Below are 20,955 nucleotides of genomic sequence, written 5' to 3' on the forward strand. Positions count from 1 at the left end.
AATAGATGCTTTTGCCATGGAAAAGTTATTTAAACGGTGATGGAATTGGAGTTAGGAGTTAGTTTGACATTTGCCTAAGTGTGATGAAGTACATACTCCAGTGAAGAACATATCTTAATTAAAAATGGATGCACAAGTCTTTGTGATCTTATTATTCTGATCATCTTTTGATAAAGGTCTAGACTGAGTTTTCTAGTTGCTAAAGCATTTTGCTGACTTGTGCATGATGGCTTACAGTTGCACAATAAGGATTGATGGCAGCTATGCTGATTAACATTCTGCCTTTATAATTTTAACAAAATAAGGCATTGTCCTAGATCATTATCATCATCTTTAATTCTCCAATGTTAGCATAGTGTTACATAGTACTACTGTTAGCTATAGCTGGATGGGATTGCCTGCTTGCTCCTTTTAAAAGATAGATTGAATTGTGACCCTTTGTTCCCCCAGGGAGCTCAACTTTTGGTACAGAGCAATCCTCAATAGGTTACTTGTCTTTTCTAAAGTACAAAAGACTAAGGGGAACTATATTTTTGCAGAAGGAAGAAAGAAAAACTTGAGACTCTAAATCACACAGACATTCTGGTAGTTGTGTGCAGCATATTGAATACTACTGAATCAAGAGCAGATTCCAGCCTTTGCTGAGTGGAAAGTCTTCCTGCAGTGGTATTCAGAGAAGAGCATTCAGTGTTGCTTAATTTCTGCTGCTTTTCAGCTCTTGTAGGAATATCCTCTGGAGTTTGCAGTATTGTAGAAACTATAAATTATGTAGCTTCTGTCAGTGCAGTATTCTAGCACAGTATTTTGTTTACCCATAGCTGCCACCTTTGAAATCCAGCGCTGCTTCATGAGTTCTTTGTTGTTCTAAGCTGACATTTACGTGTTGCAAAAAACAATTAGTATTGAAAAATTAATTTTGGGTCTGAGGGGCAATATGTAATTCTTTCTTTAAAAAGAGGTTACTATTGTGACTTCAGTGAGAGCAACAACTTTTATTCTGTGGTGGTGTAGGACCACCACAGGACAATGGTGGACAGTGGAGCTTGATCTGTAAGATAAAAGAGGTTCTTCTTGAAAGTGAGTGGTGGGTTTGTTGTTCTTTCTCATCCCAGGATTAATAATAAGACAGTAGTTCTTGGCAGAGTCTGTTGTCTCAGGTTTTAGGTGTTACTGCTATCTCACATTTTAAAAAGGCCATCAAGAAGGGAAGGAAAATAGAGAGGTGCTGAGCAGATGGGAGAGACTGATGGATAAGCTCCTATAGCAACAGTTTGAATGTTGGTCAATGGCAGGTACACAGTGCTTGTCTGGAAAAGGATATTGGGCCAAGACTGTTTTGAAATGTGCTTTTGTCAACTCTTTCGAACTTGTGTGAAGTATTCTCCAGAGTAGTTTGCAATTGTTTCAACTTGCCATTTACCAGCTGATGCTGCCTGATATCAAGCTGTTGAAGAATTTTCCTTGAAGTTTCTTAAAACCTGAAACTTTATAAATCAGTATTTTTCATAGGTGTATACTACAGACTTTGACAAGAATGGAATTCCTGGTGCAAACAAGAGTCAGATTTATTTGCTCTGAAACAACCAACAGGGAAGTAGCTGGTTCCCATTTCAGCCAAAAGCCCTGAGTTGTGCCTTGTTTACTGATATTAGATCAAAATCTTGGAAGTCTTGTGTGTATTTGAAGTGATTATTCTTAATTCTTGTGTTGTTGGCTCTTGGAGGAAAGTTTGATTGATTTCTGTTTCCCATATAGACTATGGCTTTTAGCTGTAGTGCACAGAGGTTTTTTGTTTTATCTTACATATGTTTAGGTTGGTTTGTTTGTTTTTACAAAGCAGAATTCAAAATTTTTTTACAGTAAGAGAGAATAGCTGCCTGACAGACAAAAATCTATTGTATGCTAATGCTAAAAATCACTAGAAATACTTCCAGAAAAACCTTCCTGCTATGTTCATTAGAAAACCGGGTCATCTGTGTGCTTCATTACTGTGGCTTGATTTATATTGCCTAATTGCAGCTAGATTTCCGGGGCTTTAGAAATGTTCATTCCATTAGGAAAAGCGGTAGTTCTTTGTTTAAAGAAGAAAAATTTCTGGCAAGAGGCAAGGAGGGCTGTAAATACTGCCTGCATGGGACCTGTTTTGTGTGTGTACATCTTCATAAAATTGTCACTGAAAAATAAATGCATGTATGCATACTCAGAGGCCATTGTTGTGCGTTGCTGGCTGGAAGCAATTTGAGTCCTTGAATGAAATACAACAATCACTGAAGCTTGGCTCCTCAGTAGAATGTGTTTTGTTTGATTTTTCTTTTTATTTTCTTTCTTAAAAAAAAAAATTAATAAGAATAGGGTGGTTGCATTCATTCTTTGAGAAACAGGAAAATATTTGATGAATTTGATAAAGAGAATTGGCAGAGTTTCATTTTATAATAAAACATGATTTGAAAGTTTGAATGTGTGAATCATATATCTTAGTTTCTCTCTCATGTTCAGAGGACTTATTTGGAAAATAAAGTAGATGCCTTTGATTGAGGGCAGTGTAGGATAGGATGGCCAGAAAAATGTTGGTCAAGTCTATGTTGGAGTGAATTTTCATTAAATTTTAGTGTGTTGAGTTCTGTATCTTGTTTTGTGCTTTCAGACCTTACGTATAATGTGTCCTCTGAGGTGATGGGCATTAATGTCAGAGGAAACCTTAGCTCCCCATTTTGGCATGCTGATAGCATATGAACAGAATGCTTGGCACCAGGAGGAGGCAGTGCAGCCCAGTGGCTTGACCACTGCTGGTGAGCATAAAGAGCTGTCTCTGGTATGTGAAAGTGGTGTTTTATGATATGGGTCTTCTGCAACACTTTTATTGGGTATGCTGTTGTTGTGCGTATTTGGGCAGTAAATCCATGTTGTTGTGTACAGTTCCTCTGTGGATATCAGAGGTTGCAGGGAAAAAATTGTGAGGAAGGAGAAATTTTTAGATTGTCTCACTTCTGTAAACTTCCTGGTTGTTTGTATTAGTTTTGGAGGAGACATCTGGAAACTCTACTGCCAAGAATGTTAAAACTCAGCAGGCAGCTATTAGTATATGTACAGAGGGGAACATCTGCAGCAACCAGAGGATAGCTTTCTGTGCCTCTCCTCAAGACTTAGCTTCTATGACAACTTCACTTACAAGCTATCTGTTAAGACTTTGATGTGGAATAGAAGAGAAGCAGATGTAAGATATGATCCTTTTGAGTTATTAGTGGTTATTACAAAGCAACAGAGATACAAGTGGCTTAGCAGCTGTTTCTAGTTAGCCATGACTTCTTGTGTAAGTTGGTGGTGATGCTTTAATCCAGGGAGGGAAGAGTATGGGTTACTCTTCCACTAATACAAATATTTGCACGGAAGAAAAACAATTATGCAGAACATTATTCTGTGAGACTGTAGGTCCCAAACATTGAGTCACAATGATTACCTTTTTAAAAAAAATTTTTTTGTAAGGTTAGGTAGTTACATCTCATATACACGTGAGCTAGCTGCATGATCTTTTCCAGGTTAGTAGTATCTTTGTTTCATTATTTCACCTATTTGCATGCTTTCTGTTTTCATCATGCTTTCTCCTATATTCAGAGGAAGCATAGCACATTTTCTTAATTTGTCTTGTTTTCCTTACCAGTTCATCATCATTTTCTTTTGTTCTTCCAACACCAGCCAAACTGGAGACATTTGTTTCTTTTAACTGTAGCTAAATGTTATGAATCTCAACAGTGACAGGGAAGAATGACGAACAGGGCAGGCAGGGTGAGTGACAGGGTGGACTTCTGCAGTTGCTTCAGCCTGAGACCACTCGTGTCATGAGTTTTGTAAAAGATCAGGTCAGCCAGCAGCAGCAGAGCTTTTGTTTGAAGGAAAAGGTACACGGTTACAAAGAACTGACATATTTGCTTAGAAATTGAAAAAGTTTATCACTGGTTTTCTAAAAGTTAATGCAAGATCTTTTTGAGAGAGGAGATCTGGCAGTGGAAGTTTGTTTCTTCCTGAGGATATGTTAAGAGATGTGTTCATAGGCAGATAGGTTGGGTATCTCTGAGACAAAGTGTTGAGAGCATCTATTGGCAAAACATATACTACTTGTCTTGTCTTGCTACCATTGTGGTTCAGTGTTCCACATTATGACTATACTGGTAGACCGAGGTCAAATATACCCCCACAGAAGTATATGATGACTTGTATAGTCTGTTTTTTGAGTACCTGTGAACTGGATCTTCATTCTTCTGTTTATTTATCTGTTAAAATCATCTCATACTAGCTATGAAGGAGGCAATTTAAGTTTTGATGAACATGTCAAAGTTCTTTCTATTCTCAGAATTCTGTTCTTGGCTTTAAATGTGATTTTCAACAACTTGCCAAACAGCATAAGGAAATTAACCTTACATCCTTCCTACTTAAAAGAGAGATCTGACATCAGGCATCAGCATTTTGTGTAAGGAATGATCTTTCACTTGCCAAAAGATAGTCTTAAAACATAGTTTTCCCTGGCTCTTAGGAAAATACCAACAACATTCATAAATGAAGAGCCTGCAGACTGCACTTTGTGGGGAAGAGGTGAATGACAGGGGAGCGAGAGGTAAACCTAAGTATCCCTCTTTTTCTCTTTCCCAGGTATTATAACTCTATAGAAAGAAGTTATTTAAACAGAAATTGAGAAGTATAGATTAAGATGTCAGTGAAACAGAACAGGAAAATAAATTCCACTCACATCTAAGGAGCTCAGGCTTTTTTTTTTGAAGGACAGCTATCAACAAAGAGGTGAATTAATGTTGAGCTACAAAGGGCATTAAAAGGTCATTTTCACTTCATGTTAAAAATACTGTGTCTAATAGCTGAATACTGTTTACTATACTAGAGAAGAAATTGTATCCAAACTACTGTACGTATTTTTCATATGTCATTTTCTTTTAACTCTGTGGGATTGATTGGAGAGGATATATTCTCTATATGTTCTAATGAAAGTGTGCAAGCAGTGCCGTAACTCTTGACTGAATTGGGTATATTTTGAATATTCTTTTCAGATATTAATCAAACATATTTGTCAGCACTTGCTGATGGCTGCGGTCAAAGAATAATGGGTTGTTTTCAGCTTTGTGAATGGTGTTTCTCAGAATGTGAATGTCGGAAGCATTGAAACTCAACTTGCAGGGACTCTTCATAGCCAGAAGAGTAGTCTCAAAAAGGGGTTTTTGTGAGTTCTTTTTTAAGTAGCCCACTATAATCCTGCAAAACAGAGATTCATTGCCATACACACAGAACCCAGGCACATTTGTATGTGTATTAGGTAAGTAAGGAGAATTAAAAAAGAAGCATATTCTTATAGGCTGTTACGTGAATGATGTTGGCATTACAAAAAAGAAAGCAAGAAAAGCTGTTGTCCTTCTCCTTTTACTGGCAGAGGCCTCTGTTAAGCAGAATAAGGTGAATGACTGAGAAAATATCCCAAATACACAGTGTAAAACTTCAGTTTCCCATAGGTTCTTACTCTCTTTGGGCATGCTAACTTATTAACCTTCTTTATTAAGACTTCTGGCTTCAAGTGGCAACCCACCCCAGAGCACTTCCCATGTTGTCATTTACTATGCACAAAGATCACTTCTTGCCAATTAGCTCTACCCTACACAAGCCCCTTTACTGCTTTCAGGGTTTTTCTGCAAATTCAATTCTTCATCCTGTATCATGTTATGAAAAGCCCCGAAGAGCTGACTTACATCTTTTTCCTGGGTGACTGAAACGGTATAGAGGATTTCTTAACACACAGCTTTAGTAAGAGAATATTCCATCAATGATTGTGGTTTTTTTTTTTCCATTTTGGCATTCTTTTTTTCAATCTCTGTGGCTAAATCAGTGCTAAAAGTTTTTACAAAAACTGCCTGGAGGTATAATTTATGATTAGACCTGAGGGGTGAAGGCTCACTCAGCAGTATATGTCACATAAATGCTTAGAGTTGTGAGTTGGAAAGGCAACTTCTCTGGCACAGAGGCAATTTATGACATTTTAAAAGCCTGGAGAAACTGAGACAATACAAAGAAATATCAAAGACTGGAATATTTCATGCTCTGACTTGTAATTTTAATAGTTTGGGGGCTCTTGTTGTTCTCACATGGCAAGTTAGCAGCAGAAGTTGCAGCCTTTTTTTCAGCTACATTTTGAGTTAATTTGACGCTCTTTTGTAATGCCTCTAAATCCAACTTCCTGAAGAGAAATGCTTTCTTTTGTACTGTCCGAACTCTTCTAGGAACAGAAGTGACTTTTCGTCTTGTTGGCATAGTGCAATAAGGGGGTCAAACCCAACTCCGCCTCAGATTTTTCTCTTACAGCTTTGAAATCTAAAAAATGACTGAATGCGCTCCTCCCTATAAAGTAGGAAGTGGGTTGAACAGGTTATATCCTGCCTCTACTGGTGCTGAGAGTAAACTCTTACACATCTTTCAACTCTATACCCAGTTCATTAGATTAGGGTTGAAACCTATTTTGTCAGTATCGGGTACATTCAGGTGCACCCTGAGGGACAGGAATATGCCTGGTTGCTGGTCCTGGGCAGTCTCAGGAAGAAAATGGGTGGTAAGAAATGTTCTGCTGAATTTTCATGTCCTTTCCTCTCTGACTTCCAATTTTGTTGTTGCAGTACATTGTTGTACTGTTGTGGGGTTAATTTCTTAGGATTTCAATTTTTTATTCAATCTTCTAGGCATATGGTTTAGAATATGGTAGGGCTTCCAAACTATCCAGGAAATATTTTCATGTTAGCAAAACCTTGTTACGACAAAATGTGCGTGCTAATGAGTTATTAGTGCTAAGAATAGATGACAGTTGAGTTGAATAGTTCATTACATGAAGTAATGTCACATTACATGCAACAAACACATCTGAAATCTTTGCTTTAGACTCCTGAACCAAAATAATTTTGCTTGTCCTTTTACTTCCCCATCTAACACTTTCACTGGACTTCATTTATTTCTCAGCTCACATTAAAACAATATATTTTTAAACCAAAATTAATTGGGAAACCGACTCCAGATATTTTACCAACAGATTAGTGGGTAATAGCTTTGTTTCAGATAAATTTTTTTCTCTGTTTCACAGCTGAGTTCATAAATAAACTTGCACAATCTGCAATTTAATCAAGTTTAATCTTTCCCCAGCACCCACAGAAACCACCAGTGATGCAAACATTTGGGAATTCTAATTGTATATACAGTGCTACTTAAATCCTTTCATCTCTCTTGGAGAAATTCTTTCCTGTCTCTTATCTGAAAACCAAATTACTTAAGTTAGTAACAGCTTTTCCTGAAGGGAAGAAGGAAAACGTGATTTATTTTTTTAAAAAACAAATTTACTAATTTTATTATTTGCTGGAAGCTGAGTCTTGTTGCTTTCTTTACTGTGTGCACTTAAAGGGATTTACAGATGTACTTTGTTATTCTATACGATATACACTTGCAACATTTATTAAGTTTTTTAATTACATATTTATTGCAGTTGGAACTTTCTGATGTAGGTGTTCACACTGATTCTTTAAAACTCTGAAAGGACACACTTTGCATTTAGGTTTAGTATACCCAACTCACATGACATGAGAGTAAAGGTATGTTCAATTGTGTATGTAATAATAAAAACACTCGGCGCTTGACGGCATAGAAAGAGATGGAGCTTCTCAACAAGTATATTTTACCTTCCAGGAGCCCAGAGAAGCCTCCAACAGAGACCACCTCTCATTAAGCCCACGTCAGAATTTAGTGTCTGATGTTCTGATTTCAAAAGTGCTCTGTCCCCAGAAAGCATCCTGCAGTAAAATTAACGTCTTGAAGATAAGAACAACAGGCTGAAACAAAGTAATTGCTGGAACTGGATGACTAAACCAACTGGTAGCTTATTCTTTGAGAGCTTGCTTGGACAGTTTGTGCATATTTAGGGTTTTTTTTAATGTGCACGCGTAGCTGCAATTTCTAACTGTTGAGCCTCTTTCAGGAAATGAGCTTTGAGACAAGACTTGGAGGATAGTCATGGTTGATGAGGTCAGGAAGAGAGTTTGGGCCAAAAAAGGTCCTGAATGCAGCATAAGAAGAATGTGATGCAAGAATCTTTCATTATTGCTGCAGACTGCTCAGTGTGTGGTGAGGTTTTTGTTGCTTTTCCTTTTTCCTATAGTGCACAAGTCTAATCTGTCAGCTGGTGTGATGAATGGTGCTAGCCTGTAGCTGGAGAGCAGTGTTGTAATCCCATCCCTGCTCCAAGACACTTCATGCTGCAGATCTGTGATGCAGACCCAGCTCTCTCTGGGAGGATTGTGGAGAGACAAGAGGACACAGCCAGATCTGTATGTCTGTGAAATAGGGACTGAACTGCAGGGAACTATTTGCGGAGCTAAGTTGTGCATGTCTTGCTGCATGCTCCAGGATGGTCAGTAGCTTTACATTTACAATCAGCATTCTTGCACTGAGCCCATGGTATGGGAGAATCTGCCTTCCCCACATCTTGTGAAACTTTGGGGGCTTTAGCCCAGCACCAGGGTTCTCTGACAGGTGTCTCCGGATTGGTGAGACCACAAGGTTTCTGGTGTGTCAGCACCAGAGTCACTGGCTCTTGTCACAGCAGCCCTCCTGCTCAGTGTCAAGCCTAAAAAAGGCTGGACTGTTTTGTCAGAAGCCAGAGTCACTGCTTCTTTGACCATCTCACTGCTGTTATTTTCAAACACAAGTATTACAACTGGGACCTACATCGCTGACCCTTTTTTTGAGACGGCCCTATCTGTTTCTTTTTTTGAGGTGGCCCTATCTGTTTCTTTTTTTGAGGTGGCTCTATCTGTTTCTTCATCAGTGAGTCCTGATCCAAACTCTCCATCTTCTTCCAACTCATTTAATTCCTTCAGCCCATCCAGTCTCCAGCTGTGGTTGTTGTTTGTGTGTGTTTGGTGGGTTGTTTTTTTGGGTTTAGTTTTTAAAGCTCTTTTGCTGTTTCCTTCCAAAATAGTCCCTCAGCCTCATTCTCTGCATAGCCCAGTCACTGGCAGGAGAGGGAAAAGTATGCCTTGTCTTCAACTGTGATTCCAGCTCTGGTCCATCCTGGTGCGCAGCTGATTGAAATCACATGTTGTCTCCTGGGGATGGTGACTCCAGCTTGAGAGAAAGGTGTGTAAAACGAGGGTGCAGTCTGGAAGTCTGAGTCAACTAGACAAACTTAGGAAAGGCTTACAACTGACAAATCGGGGTAGATGTGCACCCCTCAGTGTCACATACCAGCTGATGAAATAGAAAGTTTGATCCCCTGTTACATTACTTCTCTGTCAGGCAAACAGGCATTTGCAATCTGTCAGGAATGTCTTTCCTTCTTGAATAAAAGGTCACCAGAAACTTTTAATGCTGAAAAAAGCAGCTTCATTTTCTAAAACATCAGAACTGTTTGGCTGAAACTTGTGCAAGAAAATTCAGCCTCAGGCAGGCATCTGGTGTGGAAAGTTTCAGCCCAAACTGCTATTTTGGCAAAGTTGTAAGCAATGATATTTAAGAGTGGAAAGCATTCAACAATCTCTGTACTAAGGCAGAACTTCCATCTTGGTGGATAAAGAAAGCCTGTGCTGGAGTGTTAGGCCGAACTGCAACAACTTCCATTCCCCTTTCCTGTAAGGGGAAGCCCTTACCCAGCTTGAAAATCTCAAACAGCCATGTCAGTTTAACTTTTTTCTAACACTTACATACTTACTTTCTGCAGCCTTAGCTATTACCAACAGAAATGTGGAGAAGCTCTGTGCTAGCATAACTAAAACTTCAGAGAGAATATCCTTGCGTTGTGATGGTGTACAAAGCTTTTTTTGTGGGTTCCTACAGCACACTGCTGATGCCACCAGGAAGCCAAGCAGCAGATTGTGTAATGGGATTCAGTTTTAGAATTTGTTCTGAACCGTTATGAGCATCACCTGGGCTGGAACTTACTGAAAATCTCTGTGGGTTTACTTATGTCTGCATCCCAGAGGTGTTCTAGAAACACATCAACTGCCTTCACATCCTGTCTTGATTTGATTGATTTATTGTCCTGTACATTATTGACTGTCCATGTGAAGAGCAAACTTGGGTTTGACTGATTGCGCTGTGAAAGAAAGCTCTTTTCAGATCACCTTGAAAATGGGAGAAAGGTAAAGAAAGTCTGTACCAAGATTTTTGAATGTTAACCCCACAGAGGATTTTTTTTTCTGTTCCATTCTGTTTTCCTATGGCTCTGTTCAGCAGTGCAGTGGCTTTTACAAGTACTCTAATAAGCCTGTGTCACATATCTGAGGACAAAGTTATTTGTTGGATAAAACATCCATCTATTAAGGGTTTATGCACTGTTTGTGAACGCTGTTTCTAGGATCCTAGTCATATTAGTTACCTCAGTTAATACCATATTATAGACTTACTCTCATATGAATTAAGGCTCCTTGTATCTTTCCACATATGTCAGATTTTTAAGCTCTCCAGCCATGCTTGTTGCTGTTCTCTGGTCTCTGTTTTCTTGTCTACATCTGGATGCATTGAAAATGCATGGAATTGCCTTCGTGTTCTGATAAGAGTACCATCACATCCTTGAATTAGAAATTTTTATTTTTGCTTTTGTCATCTTGTTATACTTCTGACTCGTACTCATTTGCAAGCCATTTTGTGGTTGGATCCTATTCTGTTAGCTGTTCTTCATTCTGTATTTATAGACTTGATTTCTCTTTCTTGCTATTTGCCCTCATTGAATGTTGTCTTTTTTGATTTCATGCTGGTTTATGTTGTACTTTCAAGAAATAAATGAGTATTGTTCTGTGTTATTGATATGTTCAGATTCCTGGATGCTTCAGTTATTTTTTAAAAATAAAACCAGAACTTCATCCTCTCCTTCTGACTGGGAAGGGGAGAATGGAACAGTTCTGAAGTAGGGCTTGTTCTGGGCCTTCCACCTTTTTTTTTTTTTCCTTAATAGAAACTTTCCAGATTTGTCTGTCTGCAGTTTTCTGGACATCTACACAAATACATACCTTCCTGAGATACAGCAAAAAATTATCTTTCCCCTGTAGCATTTCTGGCTGAGAAAGCAGCAAAGCTGTTTCAAAATGCATCAGTATTCTATTATTGCACATTTCCTCATTTAATCTCATTGGTGTCAGTTAATTTGTAGTCCTTGATACGTACGAAGGCTTCAAGTTCACTGTGTTTATATATGTAGTTGCTATAGGCAGCTCCAATTACTGACTCTTATTTCAGTAAGATGACTCTTGAATTCCTCTACTTAAGATCATGTCTGCCTTACAGTGAAAGTTCATATGGGTTACTTTTGATTTAATGAGTTTCAGCTTACTGAATTTTTTTAATTGTCTTTTCATATGGTTCTGTTTCTTGGAAAGCACCTACTTGTTTGTACTTCTGATAGCTGCTTGATGGACTTAGTGTAAGTTGCTGAGTGTGTCTCAGCTCACAATATTGCAACACAGCACAAGAATTTTTTGACATAGGTGGCCTTCTAGTGTTACTATATATATGGGCAATTTGAATATAATGTAAGCATTGGTTTTAATTGTGAAGAGAAAAAACAAGCATCCCTATTTTTTGGAGAGTACTGGCGCTCAGAGTTGTCATGTTCAAAACATTAAAGTCAGGATGTGACAGACATACAGTGATACATTCACCCCTCAACTAAGTTTTTCCATTACCTGTTTTCTTTAAGAAGCTGTTCCCAGTGATTTCATGATACATGTTTATTCTTCTGAACTTCTAAAAGGTCACTCATCATTTCAAGGGCTCTGTCAGATGATTAGTAATCAAGAGCCTCACTTCCTGAATACCAGCGATCTCAGTGAAAACATAGTAACTGAGTCAGTTTGTTGTTTTGTTTCTAGGATTACAGTGGTAGATGAATGTTAATGCTCAGAAGCAGCTTGTATTCCTGTGACCAAACAGCAAGGCAAGCCTTATGGAAATGATGAGTTCATAAACTGTTGGCAATGAAGTTAGAATTTTAAAATACTGAACATTTCTAAGTATGTTCTATGAAATCTTTCTGCTCAGGAAAAATCTATGCAAACTTATTTATTGTTCCAAATGTTTTACTGTAGTTGAGAAGTCTGATATATCTACAGTCTTGATGTTGTGTATTAGTTTCTTCTGACAACAGATTTCAAACAGTGTCACTAACCAAAGGGATTTGTGTCTTAATATTCTGGTGGATACATGAAAGCATTTTGCCAGCTGAAGGATCAGTGTTATAGTCTGTATTTTGTGCTTTAAGTCACAATTTTAACTAGGAGCTAAATAAAATCATGCACCACAAGTTACTGCAGAATATATCTAGAAAATCTTTTCAAAATAAAGCAAAACAAAATACACACCCCCATCACTCCTCCCCAGTGAACATTGCCTGGATTTTGTTGTTGGAATCAAATGGGCTTCAGTTTCTTGCTTTCACAGCTAGGGGAAAAAAGTGGATGTGGCGTGTTCTCTATTTTCTCTCTGTCTGGTTTTTACAGTGCATCTGTTTGATAGCATGTATAACAATTTATCAGTATGGGAATAACACCTTCCTGAGATACTGTGGTGAAGCATGACTTTGAATTAATTTAGATATACATGTAGTAGTACTTAAAAATCTTCATGCTAATGCTTAATGTTTTCAAGTTAAATATATATTTTTTAAAAATACATGTTTTTCTATATACTACCTTATAGTATGTTTTTAAAATCAGCATAGGTGCTTTTAAGAAAGGTGCAGTAATGGAAGTGTTGAAGTATTATGTTTTTCACAGTGCAAATATGGCTTATATCTACCAAGGCAAAGGGGAAAAAAAAGGCAGAGGTTTTCTGTGTTAATTGTTTCCATACCTCATTTGCCTTACAGAAGCATTGCTTGTTCTTGAGTGATTAACTACCACATAACTACAGTACCAACAAACCTAAATGAAAGCTTTTTTTCTCTACTGTCTCAGAAAGCAGAAGAGAAAATGGGAAAGTTATCCTTGTGTTTTTCAGTATGATGCTGCTAAACAGTTATTTTTGAACAGTTTCAAAACCAAGCGTAGGACAGTTCCTGCCTTCTGAGCAATATTCATATTGGCTCATCATGATAATAAGGCCATGACTCTGCAGTGTGATGTAAGACCTCTATGAGTCCTAGCAGCTGCATTGAACTCCTGAATGCTTTGCTTCCTCAGTTCTAAGAGTTTAAATGGTAGTCTACTCTTAGGAAATGGGGTTGTTTGAGTCTGATAAAGGGATGTATCCAGTTTTAGCCTAATTCAAGTTGTCTTTTGCAGCATTCTTCTGTGCATGTCTTCCTAATATTTTCAGGAGACAAAATGTAGTTTAAGTTGCATGGAGAGTTAACTGCCTGCTTGTCCCAAGACCCTTCTTGATCTTTTCTTCCCAAAGAAATAATAGTTTAAGCTTTGGATTGTAGCTTATCATTCTGAAGGAGCACACTGTGAAAAGTTCAGACTTATTTCTGTAAACTCATATTCTTCTTGGGTTTAAGGGAATTACTTACAAGAGTTCATAGGTGTCCTGTGTCTTGGTCTTAGTTGAGACTGGGTTGGGGTTTTTTTCCCCACAGCACTACATTCTTTAGTGTTGAAAGGTTACTGCTATGTTTGATAAATTCTAATCTTGTGTATTAAACTTCTTTTTACAAATTCCCCAAGAGTTTTCAAAGGTTAAGCCATCACTGATCATTCTTCTGCACACATTTCAGTTATCTGCCATTCTTCTACAGATTCTTACATAACTCAGTATCACTTTTTTTCTAGGTCATCATTAATTGTTTGTATTATAAGACTTCTGGTTATATCATTTTATGAGTGGTATAAAAGCATCTGCAGCTCAGAGGCACCTGGAGTGAGGGACGACATCTTGTGTCAGGCTTGCCCCAAGTCAGGCAGAGCTTATTTTTCTCCAGTGTTGTTCAAGAAGCGGTGGTGCTGCTGCACTGCCCTGCTGGGTTTCCTTGGACACTGGTGCAGGCTTTCTGAGTTATCCTTCAGGAGCCAGGCTCTTGGATCCGTGAATGAGCACATCAGTTTCCACACAGGTGCTGAATATCCATTGTTTCTATTGTTCCTCTTCATGTTTTAGCACATTCTTAATTGTCTTTGAGCATAGTGTAGTGCATTGAGCTTCTCTTACACGTGTGGCTTTCCTGTGCAGGTTATTGTAACAGCCTATGTTGCATTCCTCTAGTGTGCTCTGTTCCACCACACTCTTTCTCTCAGAAAAGAAAATTTCTTTATTTTCTTTTTTACCATATTTGCATAAAGACATGGATGTTTTACTGCTGCTTTCCTTCCTCACCAGCTCTCAACTGCTCCAAATTTATATTTAGTATTTCACTTTATCTCTTCCTTGCATTTGCTTGTGGTTTAAGTTCTTTATGCTTATTGTTTCTTTCTATAGCTTCCTGAAAAAAAAAAATTCCTTAAACATAAATATGGGTTTGAGAACAAGGGAGGGAATCTAGGTATAACTGTGACCAGCACGTTAGTTTTACATTTCGGACACATGTCTCATCTAACCTAATCTTTCATGTTTGGGTTTTTTTTCTAAAATACAGCCAACTTGCCAGGTACCTTTTTGTACAATCTTACTGTAACAGCTCATAAAGAACCCAAAATCTGGTACACAACAGTTTTCCCATATTTGGGGTAGGGACATATATGCATTCTTATTCTTCTTGGAGCATATTTCATTGGAGTTTCAACTGCTTTTAAGCCCTTATGTGTACAAGACAGTGGAATAACAAAGAGAATCAGGGCTGCACATGTGCTGCAAGCATTATTTGGCTTTAGCATATGGCAGTTGAGTGCAGTGTTCCTGCATGGCTGTGCTGCTCCACAGTTCCTGCAGTTTCTTATTTCAGCCTGCAGTTGGGAGACAAGATATTGGGTGTGTCCTAGGTAAACAGACTCTTCTGAAACTCTTCAAAATGCTTTAGAGTTTTTATGATAATTTTATATTAACCCCCCTGAAGGGAATACTGATATTCTTCTTTTGTAACTATGTGTTTTGAAAAAGTATTCAAGAGTTCAATACAGCTACTAGGACTCATAGAAGTCTTACATCACACTGCAGAGTCATGCTTATACAAAAATTGCTTAGAAGGCAGGAATTACCCTAAGATTGGCTTTTAAACAGTTTAAAAATAACTGTTCAGCAGCACCATACTGACCAAAACAAGGATGACTTGGCCATCTCGTATCTTTTGCCTTGTATATTCTCTTCCCTGAATGGGATAGCAGATTTTGATTGTAGTGAAAAAGGAACAAAGTAGTTCTTTCCTTTCTTGGGTAAAAAATACACAATAAACAAATGTGAGTGTTCTTGTAGTCAGTGACACACACCTTGAACACGGAGGAGCACAACTCTCATTCATCTTCTGCAGCATAGAGAAGATAAGCCTGTCAATTTTGGTAAAAGATAAGCTGTGTTTTCTAGTGCTCTAACCAAAGCTGCTCAGGCAGCCTTTTAAAATACTGCTGCAAAAAGACTCAATACAAAAGCAGACGTCACCAGCACTGCAGATGCCAGCAGCAATGAAGCCAGTGGTGACAGGTCCACTATCAAAGTCTGGTACGTGGTTAAGTTTTTCCATATAGGAAGAAGGTGAGCCATCAAGGTGGATCTCGACCCTACAGCGGCAGAACCAGTAAGGGCACAGGGTACAAATTGCAGCTGGGAGAGGACAGCCTGCTGCTGAGAGACTGCTGACAGATCTGACCTAGCTGTGCACGTGTACCAACTGTCCTCTGGGCACATCCCCAAGACAGTCTGCTTTAAGAGTCTCTCATATCTGTCTTCCAACAAAGCCCTCTTTCTAGGAGAGCTACAGAGAATCTAGATTTTTGCAACAGCAGTTACGTCATCTCAAGTCACTGGGTATTTTCACAGCTTCAATTCAGATGAGATCATTATCCAAATGATGGGTCAATCCAGTTAAATCTTTTGGCATGCTGTGACTGTGCTGCAAATGGACGAGGCTTCACCAGAAAGCTACTCTTGTTACTCCTGTGCCATCTCAACAGCTCGGAGAATACACAGACAAAAATTATTCTAGGAACAAGGACTCAATGGTCAGTTCAAACTGTTTGTGTTCTGTTTTTTAACTTGGAAAGCTCTGGTTTAGCCAGTACAGAAAGCGAAGTGTATACCAACCAGTGTATTTTTGGAATTTATCCTATACAAAACAAAAAACCTGATCTGTCAACTCTTATTGTAGACAGTGAATTAAAGTTTAAGAGAAAAACAATGCCCTAAAGAAATAACTCCCTACTTTTTTGAAGAGGGGATTCACTGAACACAGATTGATTAATTTTATGTCCAATTTAATGTAAAATTGCATTCCCTGTCATATAAAGGGGAGCCTGCTGTACCATTTCAGCACAATAGGTTCTTGGAGACTGGCAGAGTACTGGATGTGCATGCAAGCTGCTTTTTTCCATTTTGATTTATTCAGTAGACTGTTGAATTTATGACTGTACTGGGCCTGGCTGAGCTGGAATAGGTTTTCCCCTATAGCAGCCCCCATGGTGCTGTGGTTTATGCTGGGAGCTGGCAGGGTGTTGATAGCACCCTGGTGTTGTGGCTACTGCTGAGCAGTGCTTACACAGCACCAAGGCTCTTTCCGACATTTTCTAACCCCAGTGGGACAGGGTGGGATCCTTTGTGGATACATGAGATAAGATTCTAAGTAAAATTCTGATGTTTAAATAAATGTCTGATCTGCATGACCTTATTTTCTTTTAATTTTATAAATGCTGTTAATGAATATTCACACCTGCTTAATTTTGTCCCGGATGAAATGAGTCAGTTTTCTAGGAGAGCATTTATTACAAAATGGAAGATATAAATTTTATAACTTGCAATCATGTATTTAAAGAACCAACTAATGCTAATGATTGCTATTACTGTTTTACAAAATACAGTATACTGCTTAGAATTATTTTGAAACTGCAAGTTTTTGGACAGTTAGTAAAACTATTTCTTGTACTGTGTACATACACTGTACTTTTAATTTTGCAATGAAGTTCAATATCTATAGAGACCTTGAAATTCAACAAGAACACCTAATAGGTAATCTTATCTTTAAAGATAATTTTCAGAAACTAATTAAATGTTTGAAACTTACAGAGCTTGAGAGATTTTCTTGAAGCTGGTAATACAAGGGACTTTTTCTCAGTAATGGATGTCTATCTAGGCATCGGGAGGTCATCAGATACACAGGTTTGATTTTGGTTTATTTGCATTTCCCAAGGGGAAGACATAATCAAAAACTTTCTACCTTTTGTCAATAGTGCAATCAAATGCTATGTTTACACTAGGTTGTAGACAGCATTTGCTTTCAAAAGGATTAATGTCCGTGAAAGCCTTAAAAAGAAAACTTACCAACGCAGTACATGAAAAGGCTGTCTGTACTGAAGTCTCTCTATAACCTTGTGGAACCTGTTGAATATCTGCTATTGTCATATAGCTTTGTTCTCTTCAGTAAGGGATGTGTGTGGGCAGAATCATCCTCTCTAGACTTTATGACTGAAGTTATATTCTTCTCTGAAGTACAAGTAGAGAAGGCTAGTTTTAAAGGTAAGTTTGTTTCTTTGCAGGCGAATTTGTATTTCCTGTTATGATGGACAAGCTGTTGTGGCATGATGTTATGAGAATTATGTATTTCAACAGTGAATACTGTAGAAAAAATTACAGATTAATAACAAAATTGTTTATTGATGATCAGGGAAAACAGTTACTGCTGGAGACAGGGTAATTCCATTTGGTATCACTTGTCCACAGTCATACCTTGTGGAGAAGGAGGAACACCTTTGCAGGCAGCATGCCAGGGCTGGAGATTGAAAGTGACAGAGGAATACCTGAGGTTTGTGTTTGAAGGATGTCAAGAAAAGTAGCTGGCACGGTGCATGACACTGAGGAATATGTCAAACCCCCAGAGTATTAGGATTTGTAATGACAGCATTCAGGTTCAGTTTCCAGTGTTGCTACAGACTTTGTTATATGACTGAGGAACATCTCATCTGGAAAACTGGGATGGTTAATAATCATAGAATCGTAGAATGGCTTGGGTTGGAAAGGACCCTAAAGATCATCCACCCTGTCTGGAGATCATACCTTTGTGGTCGCTCTGCTAACGTAGCCATAAGTGTGAAAGTTGATATGGCAGTGGCTTCCTTTCAAGAATTAGCTGAAGCAGTGTTGCCTTCATACAAGGAACCAAGGCTGTTTGCAGGGGTGTCTGCTTTGCCTAAAGGTAAAAGAGGATCCCAATATGGTGTCTCATGCTGGCCTAACTTCAACAGGCACCTCCAGTAGGTGCCTTTTTCTTAAGCTTCTTTGTCCCAAACAGCTTCTCTTCCCTTCAGACTGTTCCTTCCTAAGCAGTCCTGCATCTTTGATCTGCTGTGTTTGCGAGGCTTTTCCTGTCTTAGTATTGTCTTTTTAGTAAGCAATTCTCCAGAGTTTGCTGAGAAGTGACATAACTGAGTCATTCTTTCCTTTCTTGCCTGTTTTTCTCACCAGCCTCTTATTAAACAATAGCCAAGATATTATTATAGTAATTGTCTTAATGTAATATTCATAAATTATTAAGAGCAGTTCCAAATCTGTCATGATGAACTCAGGGGAGTGAAACAAGCACAGATTCCAAGTTTTTTTGGGCTGATGCTGAAGCTCATGCACACACTATTAACTATTTAAACAGCCAAAGCTTAGCTTCCTTTTAAGGTAAAAAGCCTTAGTGTAAAAATAACAAGGATTTGTTCGCTACCAAATATTAGTAGTACTTTCCTTCTGACTTCCCATTTTCGCCTTAACCACCTTTTCTCCCCTGCCGGTCATTCAGAAGCTGTAGTTAAGAGTTGTAAGAAGTAATCACAATGAAATTAATATTTGGGTCTGCTTGACAGATGTGATGTTGCAGGTAAACAAGAAAGGGAGCTTCAGATATAACTCTTGAAGATGGAAACTTCAGTGAGCTAGTAGGAAAGGAAACTCATGATTCCACTCCCAGTTGGTAAATTCCTGAGCAGTTAGGCTATCACTAATTGTAGCCAAGATTGCTCCCTTAGTGATGATTTTTGATGTGATGTGTAATTTTCTCTTGAGATAACAACAATAGAAATACAACACATTAGCTTTCCTTAGCCTCATAGGTTTTAATAAATTTTGGAATTGCACAAGATCTTGAGTAAGTCTTCAAAACAATGTAATGGCTGTAGGTTTAAGGAATTTTGTAAGTCAATAAATATGGAGCAATGGAACAAGTATCTTGCCTGAGAATTTGTGGTTCAGAGGAGATGCTGGTAATCTGAGTTAGCTTGATCCTCTCTTAGTGGGGGGGCAATAAGCAAAGTTTTGTCTGGATGAGGGAAGAGGGAAATCAGTCCTTGTTAAAACCTCCCCCGCAGTTGGTCTGAAAGTTTGGAAACTCTCATTCTAGTGATTTTTCAGTGATATAGTGACCCCATTAAAGTGAGTGGGAGTTTTGCCATGGCTTTTAATGAGGTCAGAAAGAGAATAATATGTTTCAACTCATTTCCAACATAAAAAAAAAAAAAAAAAAAAAAGTTTTATATTTATTTCTTTTACAATGATGTATTCTAGAAACAAATCCACCTGTAATTAGATGGCATTTTCCATAGCATAACAGGAAGAAGCCCATTTGCAAAATGGGATGGAATTACCTTCTCAAGCTGCCTCAGGAGAACAACAGTCACTGTCAACATTTTTGTTGTTGTTGTTTATGTGTTTATTTTTTACTTGTTGGTGTGCCTAGATTTCGGGCATTTGGGCACGTAATGAATAGTTTAAGATTTTACATCTACAAGCTCTGCCTTTTCTAGGAAGTGAACAGGGCATAATTCAAATGAAAGGCAAAAAATAGGGATTTGATTAGGATATTTCAGTGACTTTTAACTATTTTACAAAATATTTTATTTATATTTCACATCTTACATTGTGCCAACAAGATATAGTGCATTGTAAATCTACATTCCTTCATTTACCAGTGAAATGCATCTGTCTATGAACAGTGTGGCATGATTTCAACAGCCTGTCACAATAATGCACTCAGGAATATGCCTGTGCAGCTTTATAACAGTTAAATGAGATATGCAAATGTTTGCTCTCGGTCTTTAATTCACAAGTGACAACTAATCAAAGTTTTGTCTTCTGTTGTTCAACTAAAAAGCTCTGCTCTGGAATGTTGTTTTAGTAGGCAATAATTTGGTGAAAATATGAAGGTGGATGGAAGGGGAGAGAATCCTTTGCTTATTCTCTGCTGTTCGTCTGAAGCTGTGCAACCATTTCAGCTTCAAAGCACCTTCTTGGGTTTTGTTATCTGACCCTGAATATTTTTGATGACTTTGAAATATTTTGCATGTAAAAAAACAAAACAAAGACACACTTAAGTATCAAGTGTCCTTCCTTCTTCTTGGTCCAGGTGCTTCCCGTGGTGAGCATGCACTGCTTACCAGAAACCAGTGCTAGCAGAACTCCTTGTGATCTGCAGAGAAAGCTTTCTCCAAGCCTTTTGCAACAACTTGTCTCTCCTTAAGCATTAATCCTTGTCCCTGTTCTCTTGTGATGGGATTGTGATGAACGTACCCTTTCAAGTCATCTATAAGTGTGTGTGGATAAAAATGCAGAGGTGCACCTTTAACAAGGTGGGTTGGTGTTCATGGTGGTATCTCCTGAGAAATGCTACTTGGTGTGTGGTCCACTACTTTGAAGACTGAGTGGAAGTCAGGAGAAGCCTGCCCTCTTCTGCTGGGCAGCAGCTCCTGGAACTTAAATTTAAACACCTCCTGTGAGGGGACCAGGTGGAAGGAGAAATTTTTTTACTCACATTTATCACTCACCCAGAAAATAATAATCTCTAATGCTCATCCCACATTGTCTAAGTGTTGTCCCTCCTGC

The 20,955-nt window shown here is 38.3% G+C and overlaps 1 protein-coding gene across 3 annotated transcripts in view; it reads left to right on the top strand.

The window, feature by feature from the left end:
* Positions 1-20,955, top strand: part of LHFPL2 (LHFPL tetraspan subfamily member 2) — a 121,387-nt gene that overhangs the window by 75,809 nt on the left and 24,623 nt on the right. The window lies entirely within an intron of this gene.

The sequence above is a fragment of the Athene noctua genome, chromosome Z, assembly GCF_965140245.1.
Source record: "Athene noctua chromosome Z, bAthNoc1.hap1.1, whole genome shotgun sequence".
NCBI classification, from domain to species: Eukaryota; Metazoa; Chordata; class Aves; order Strigiformes; family Strigidae; genus Athene; species Athene noctua.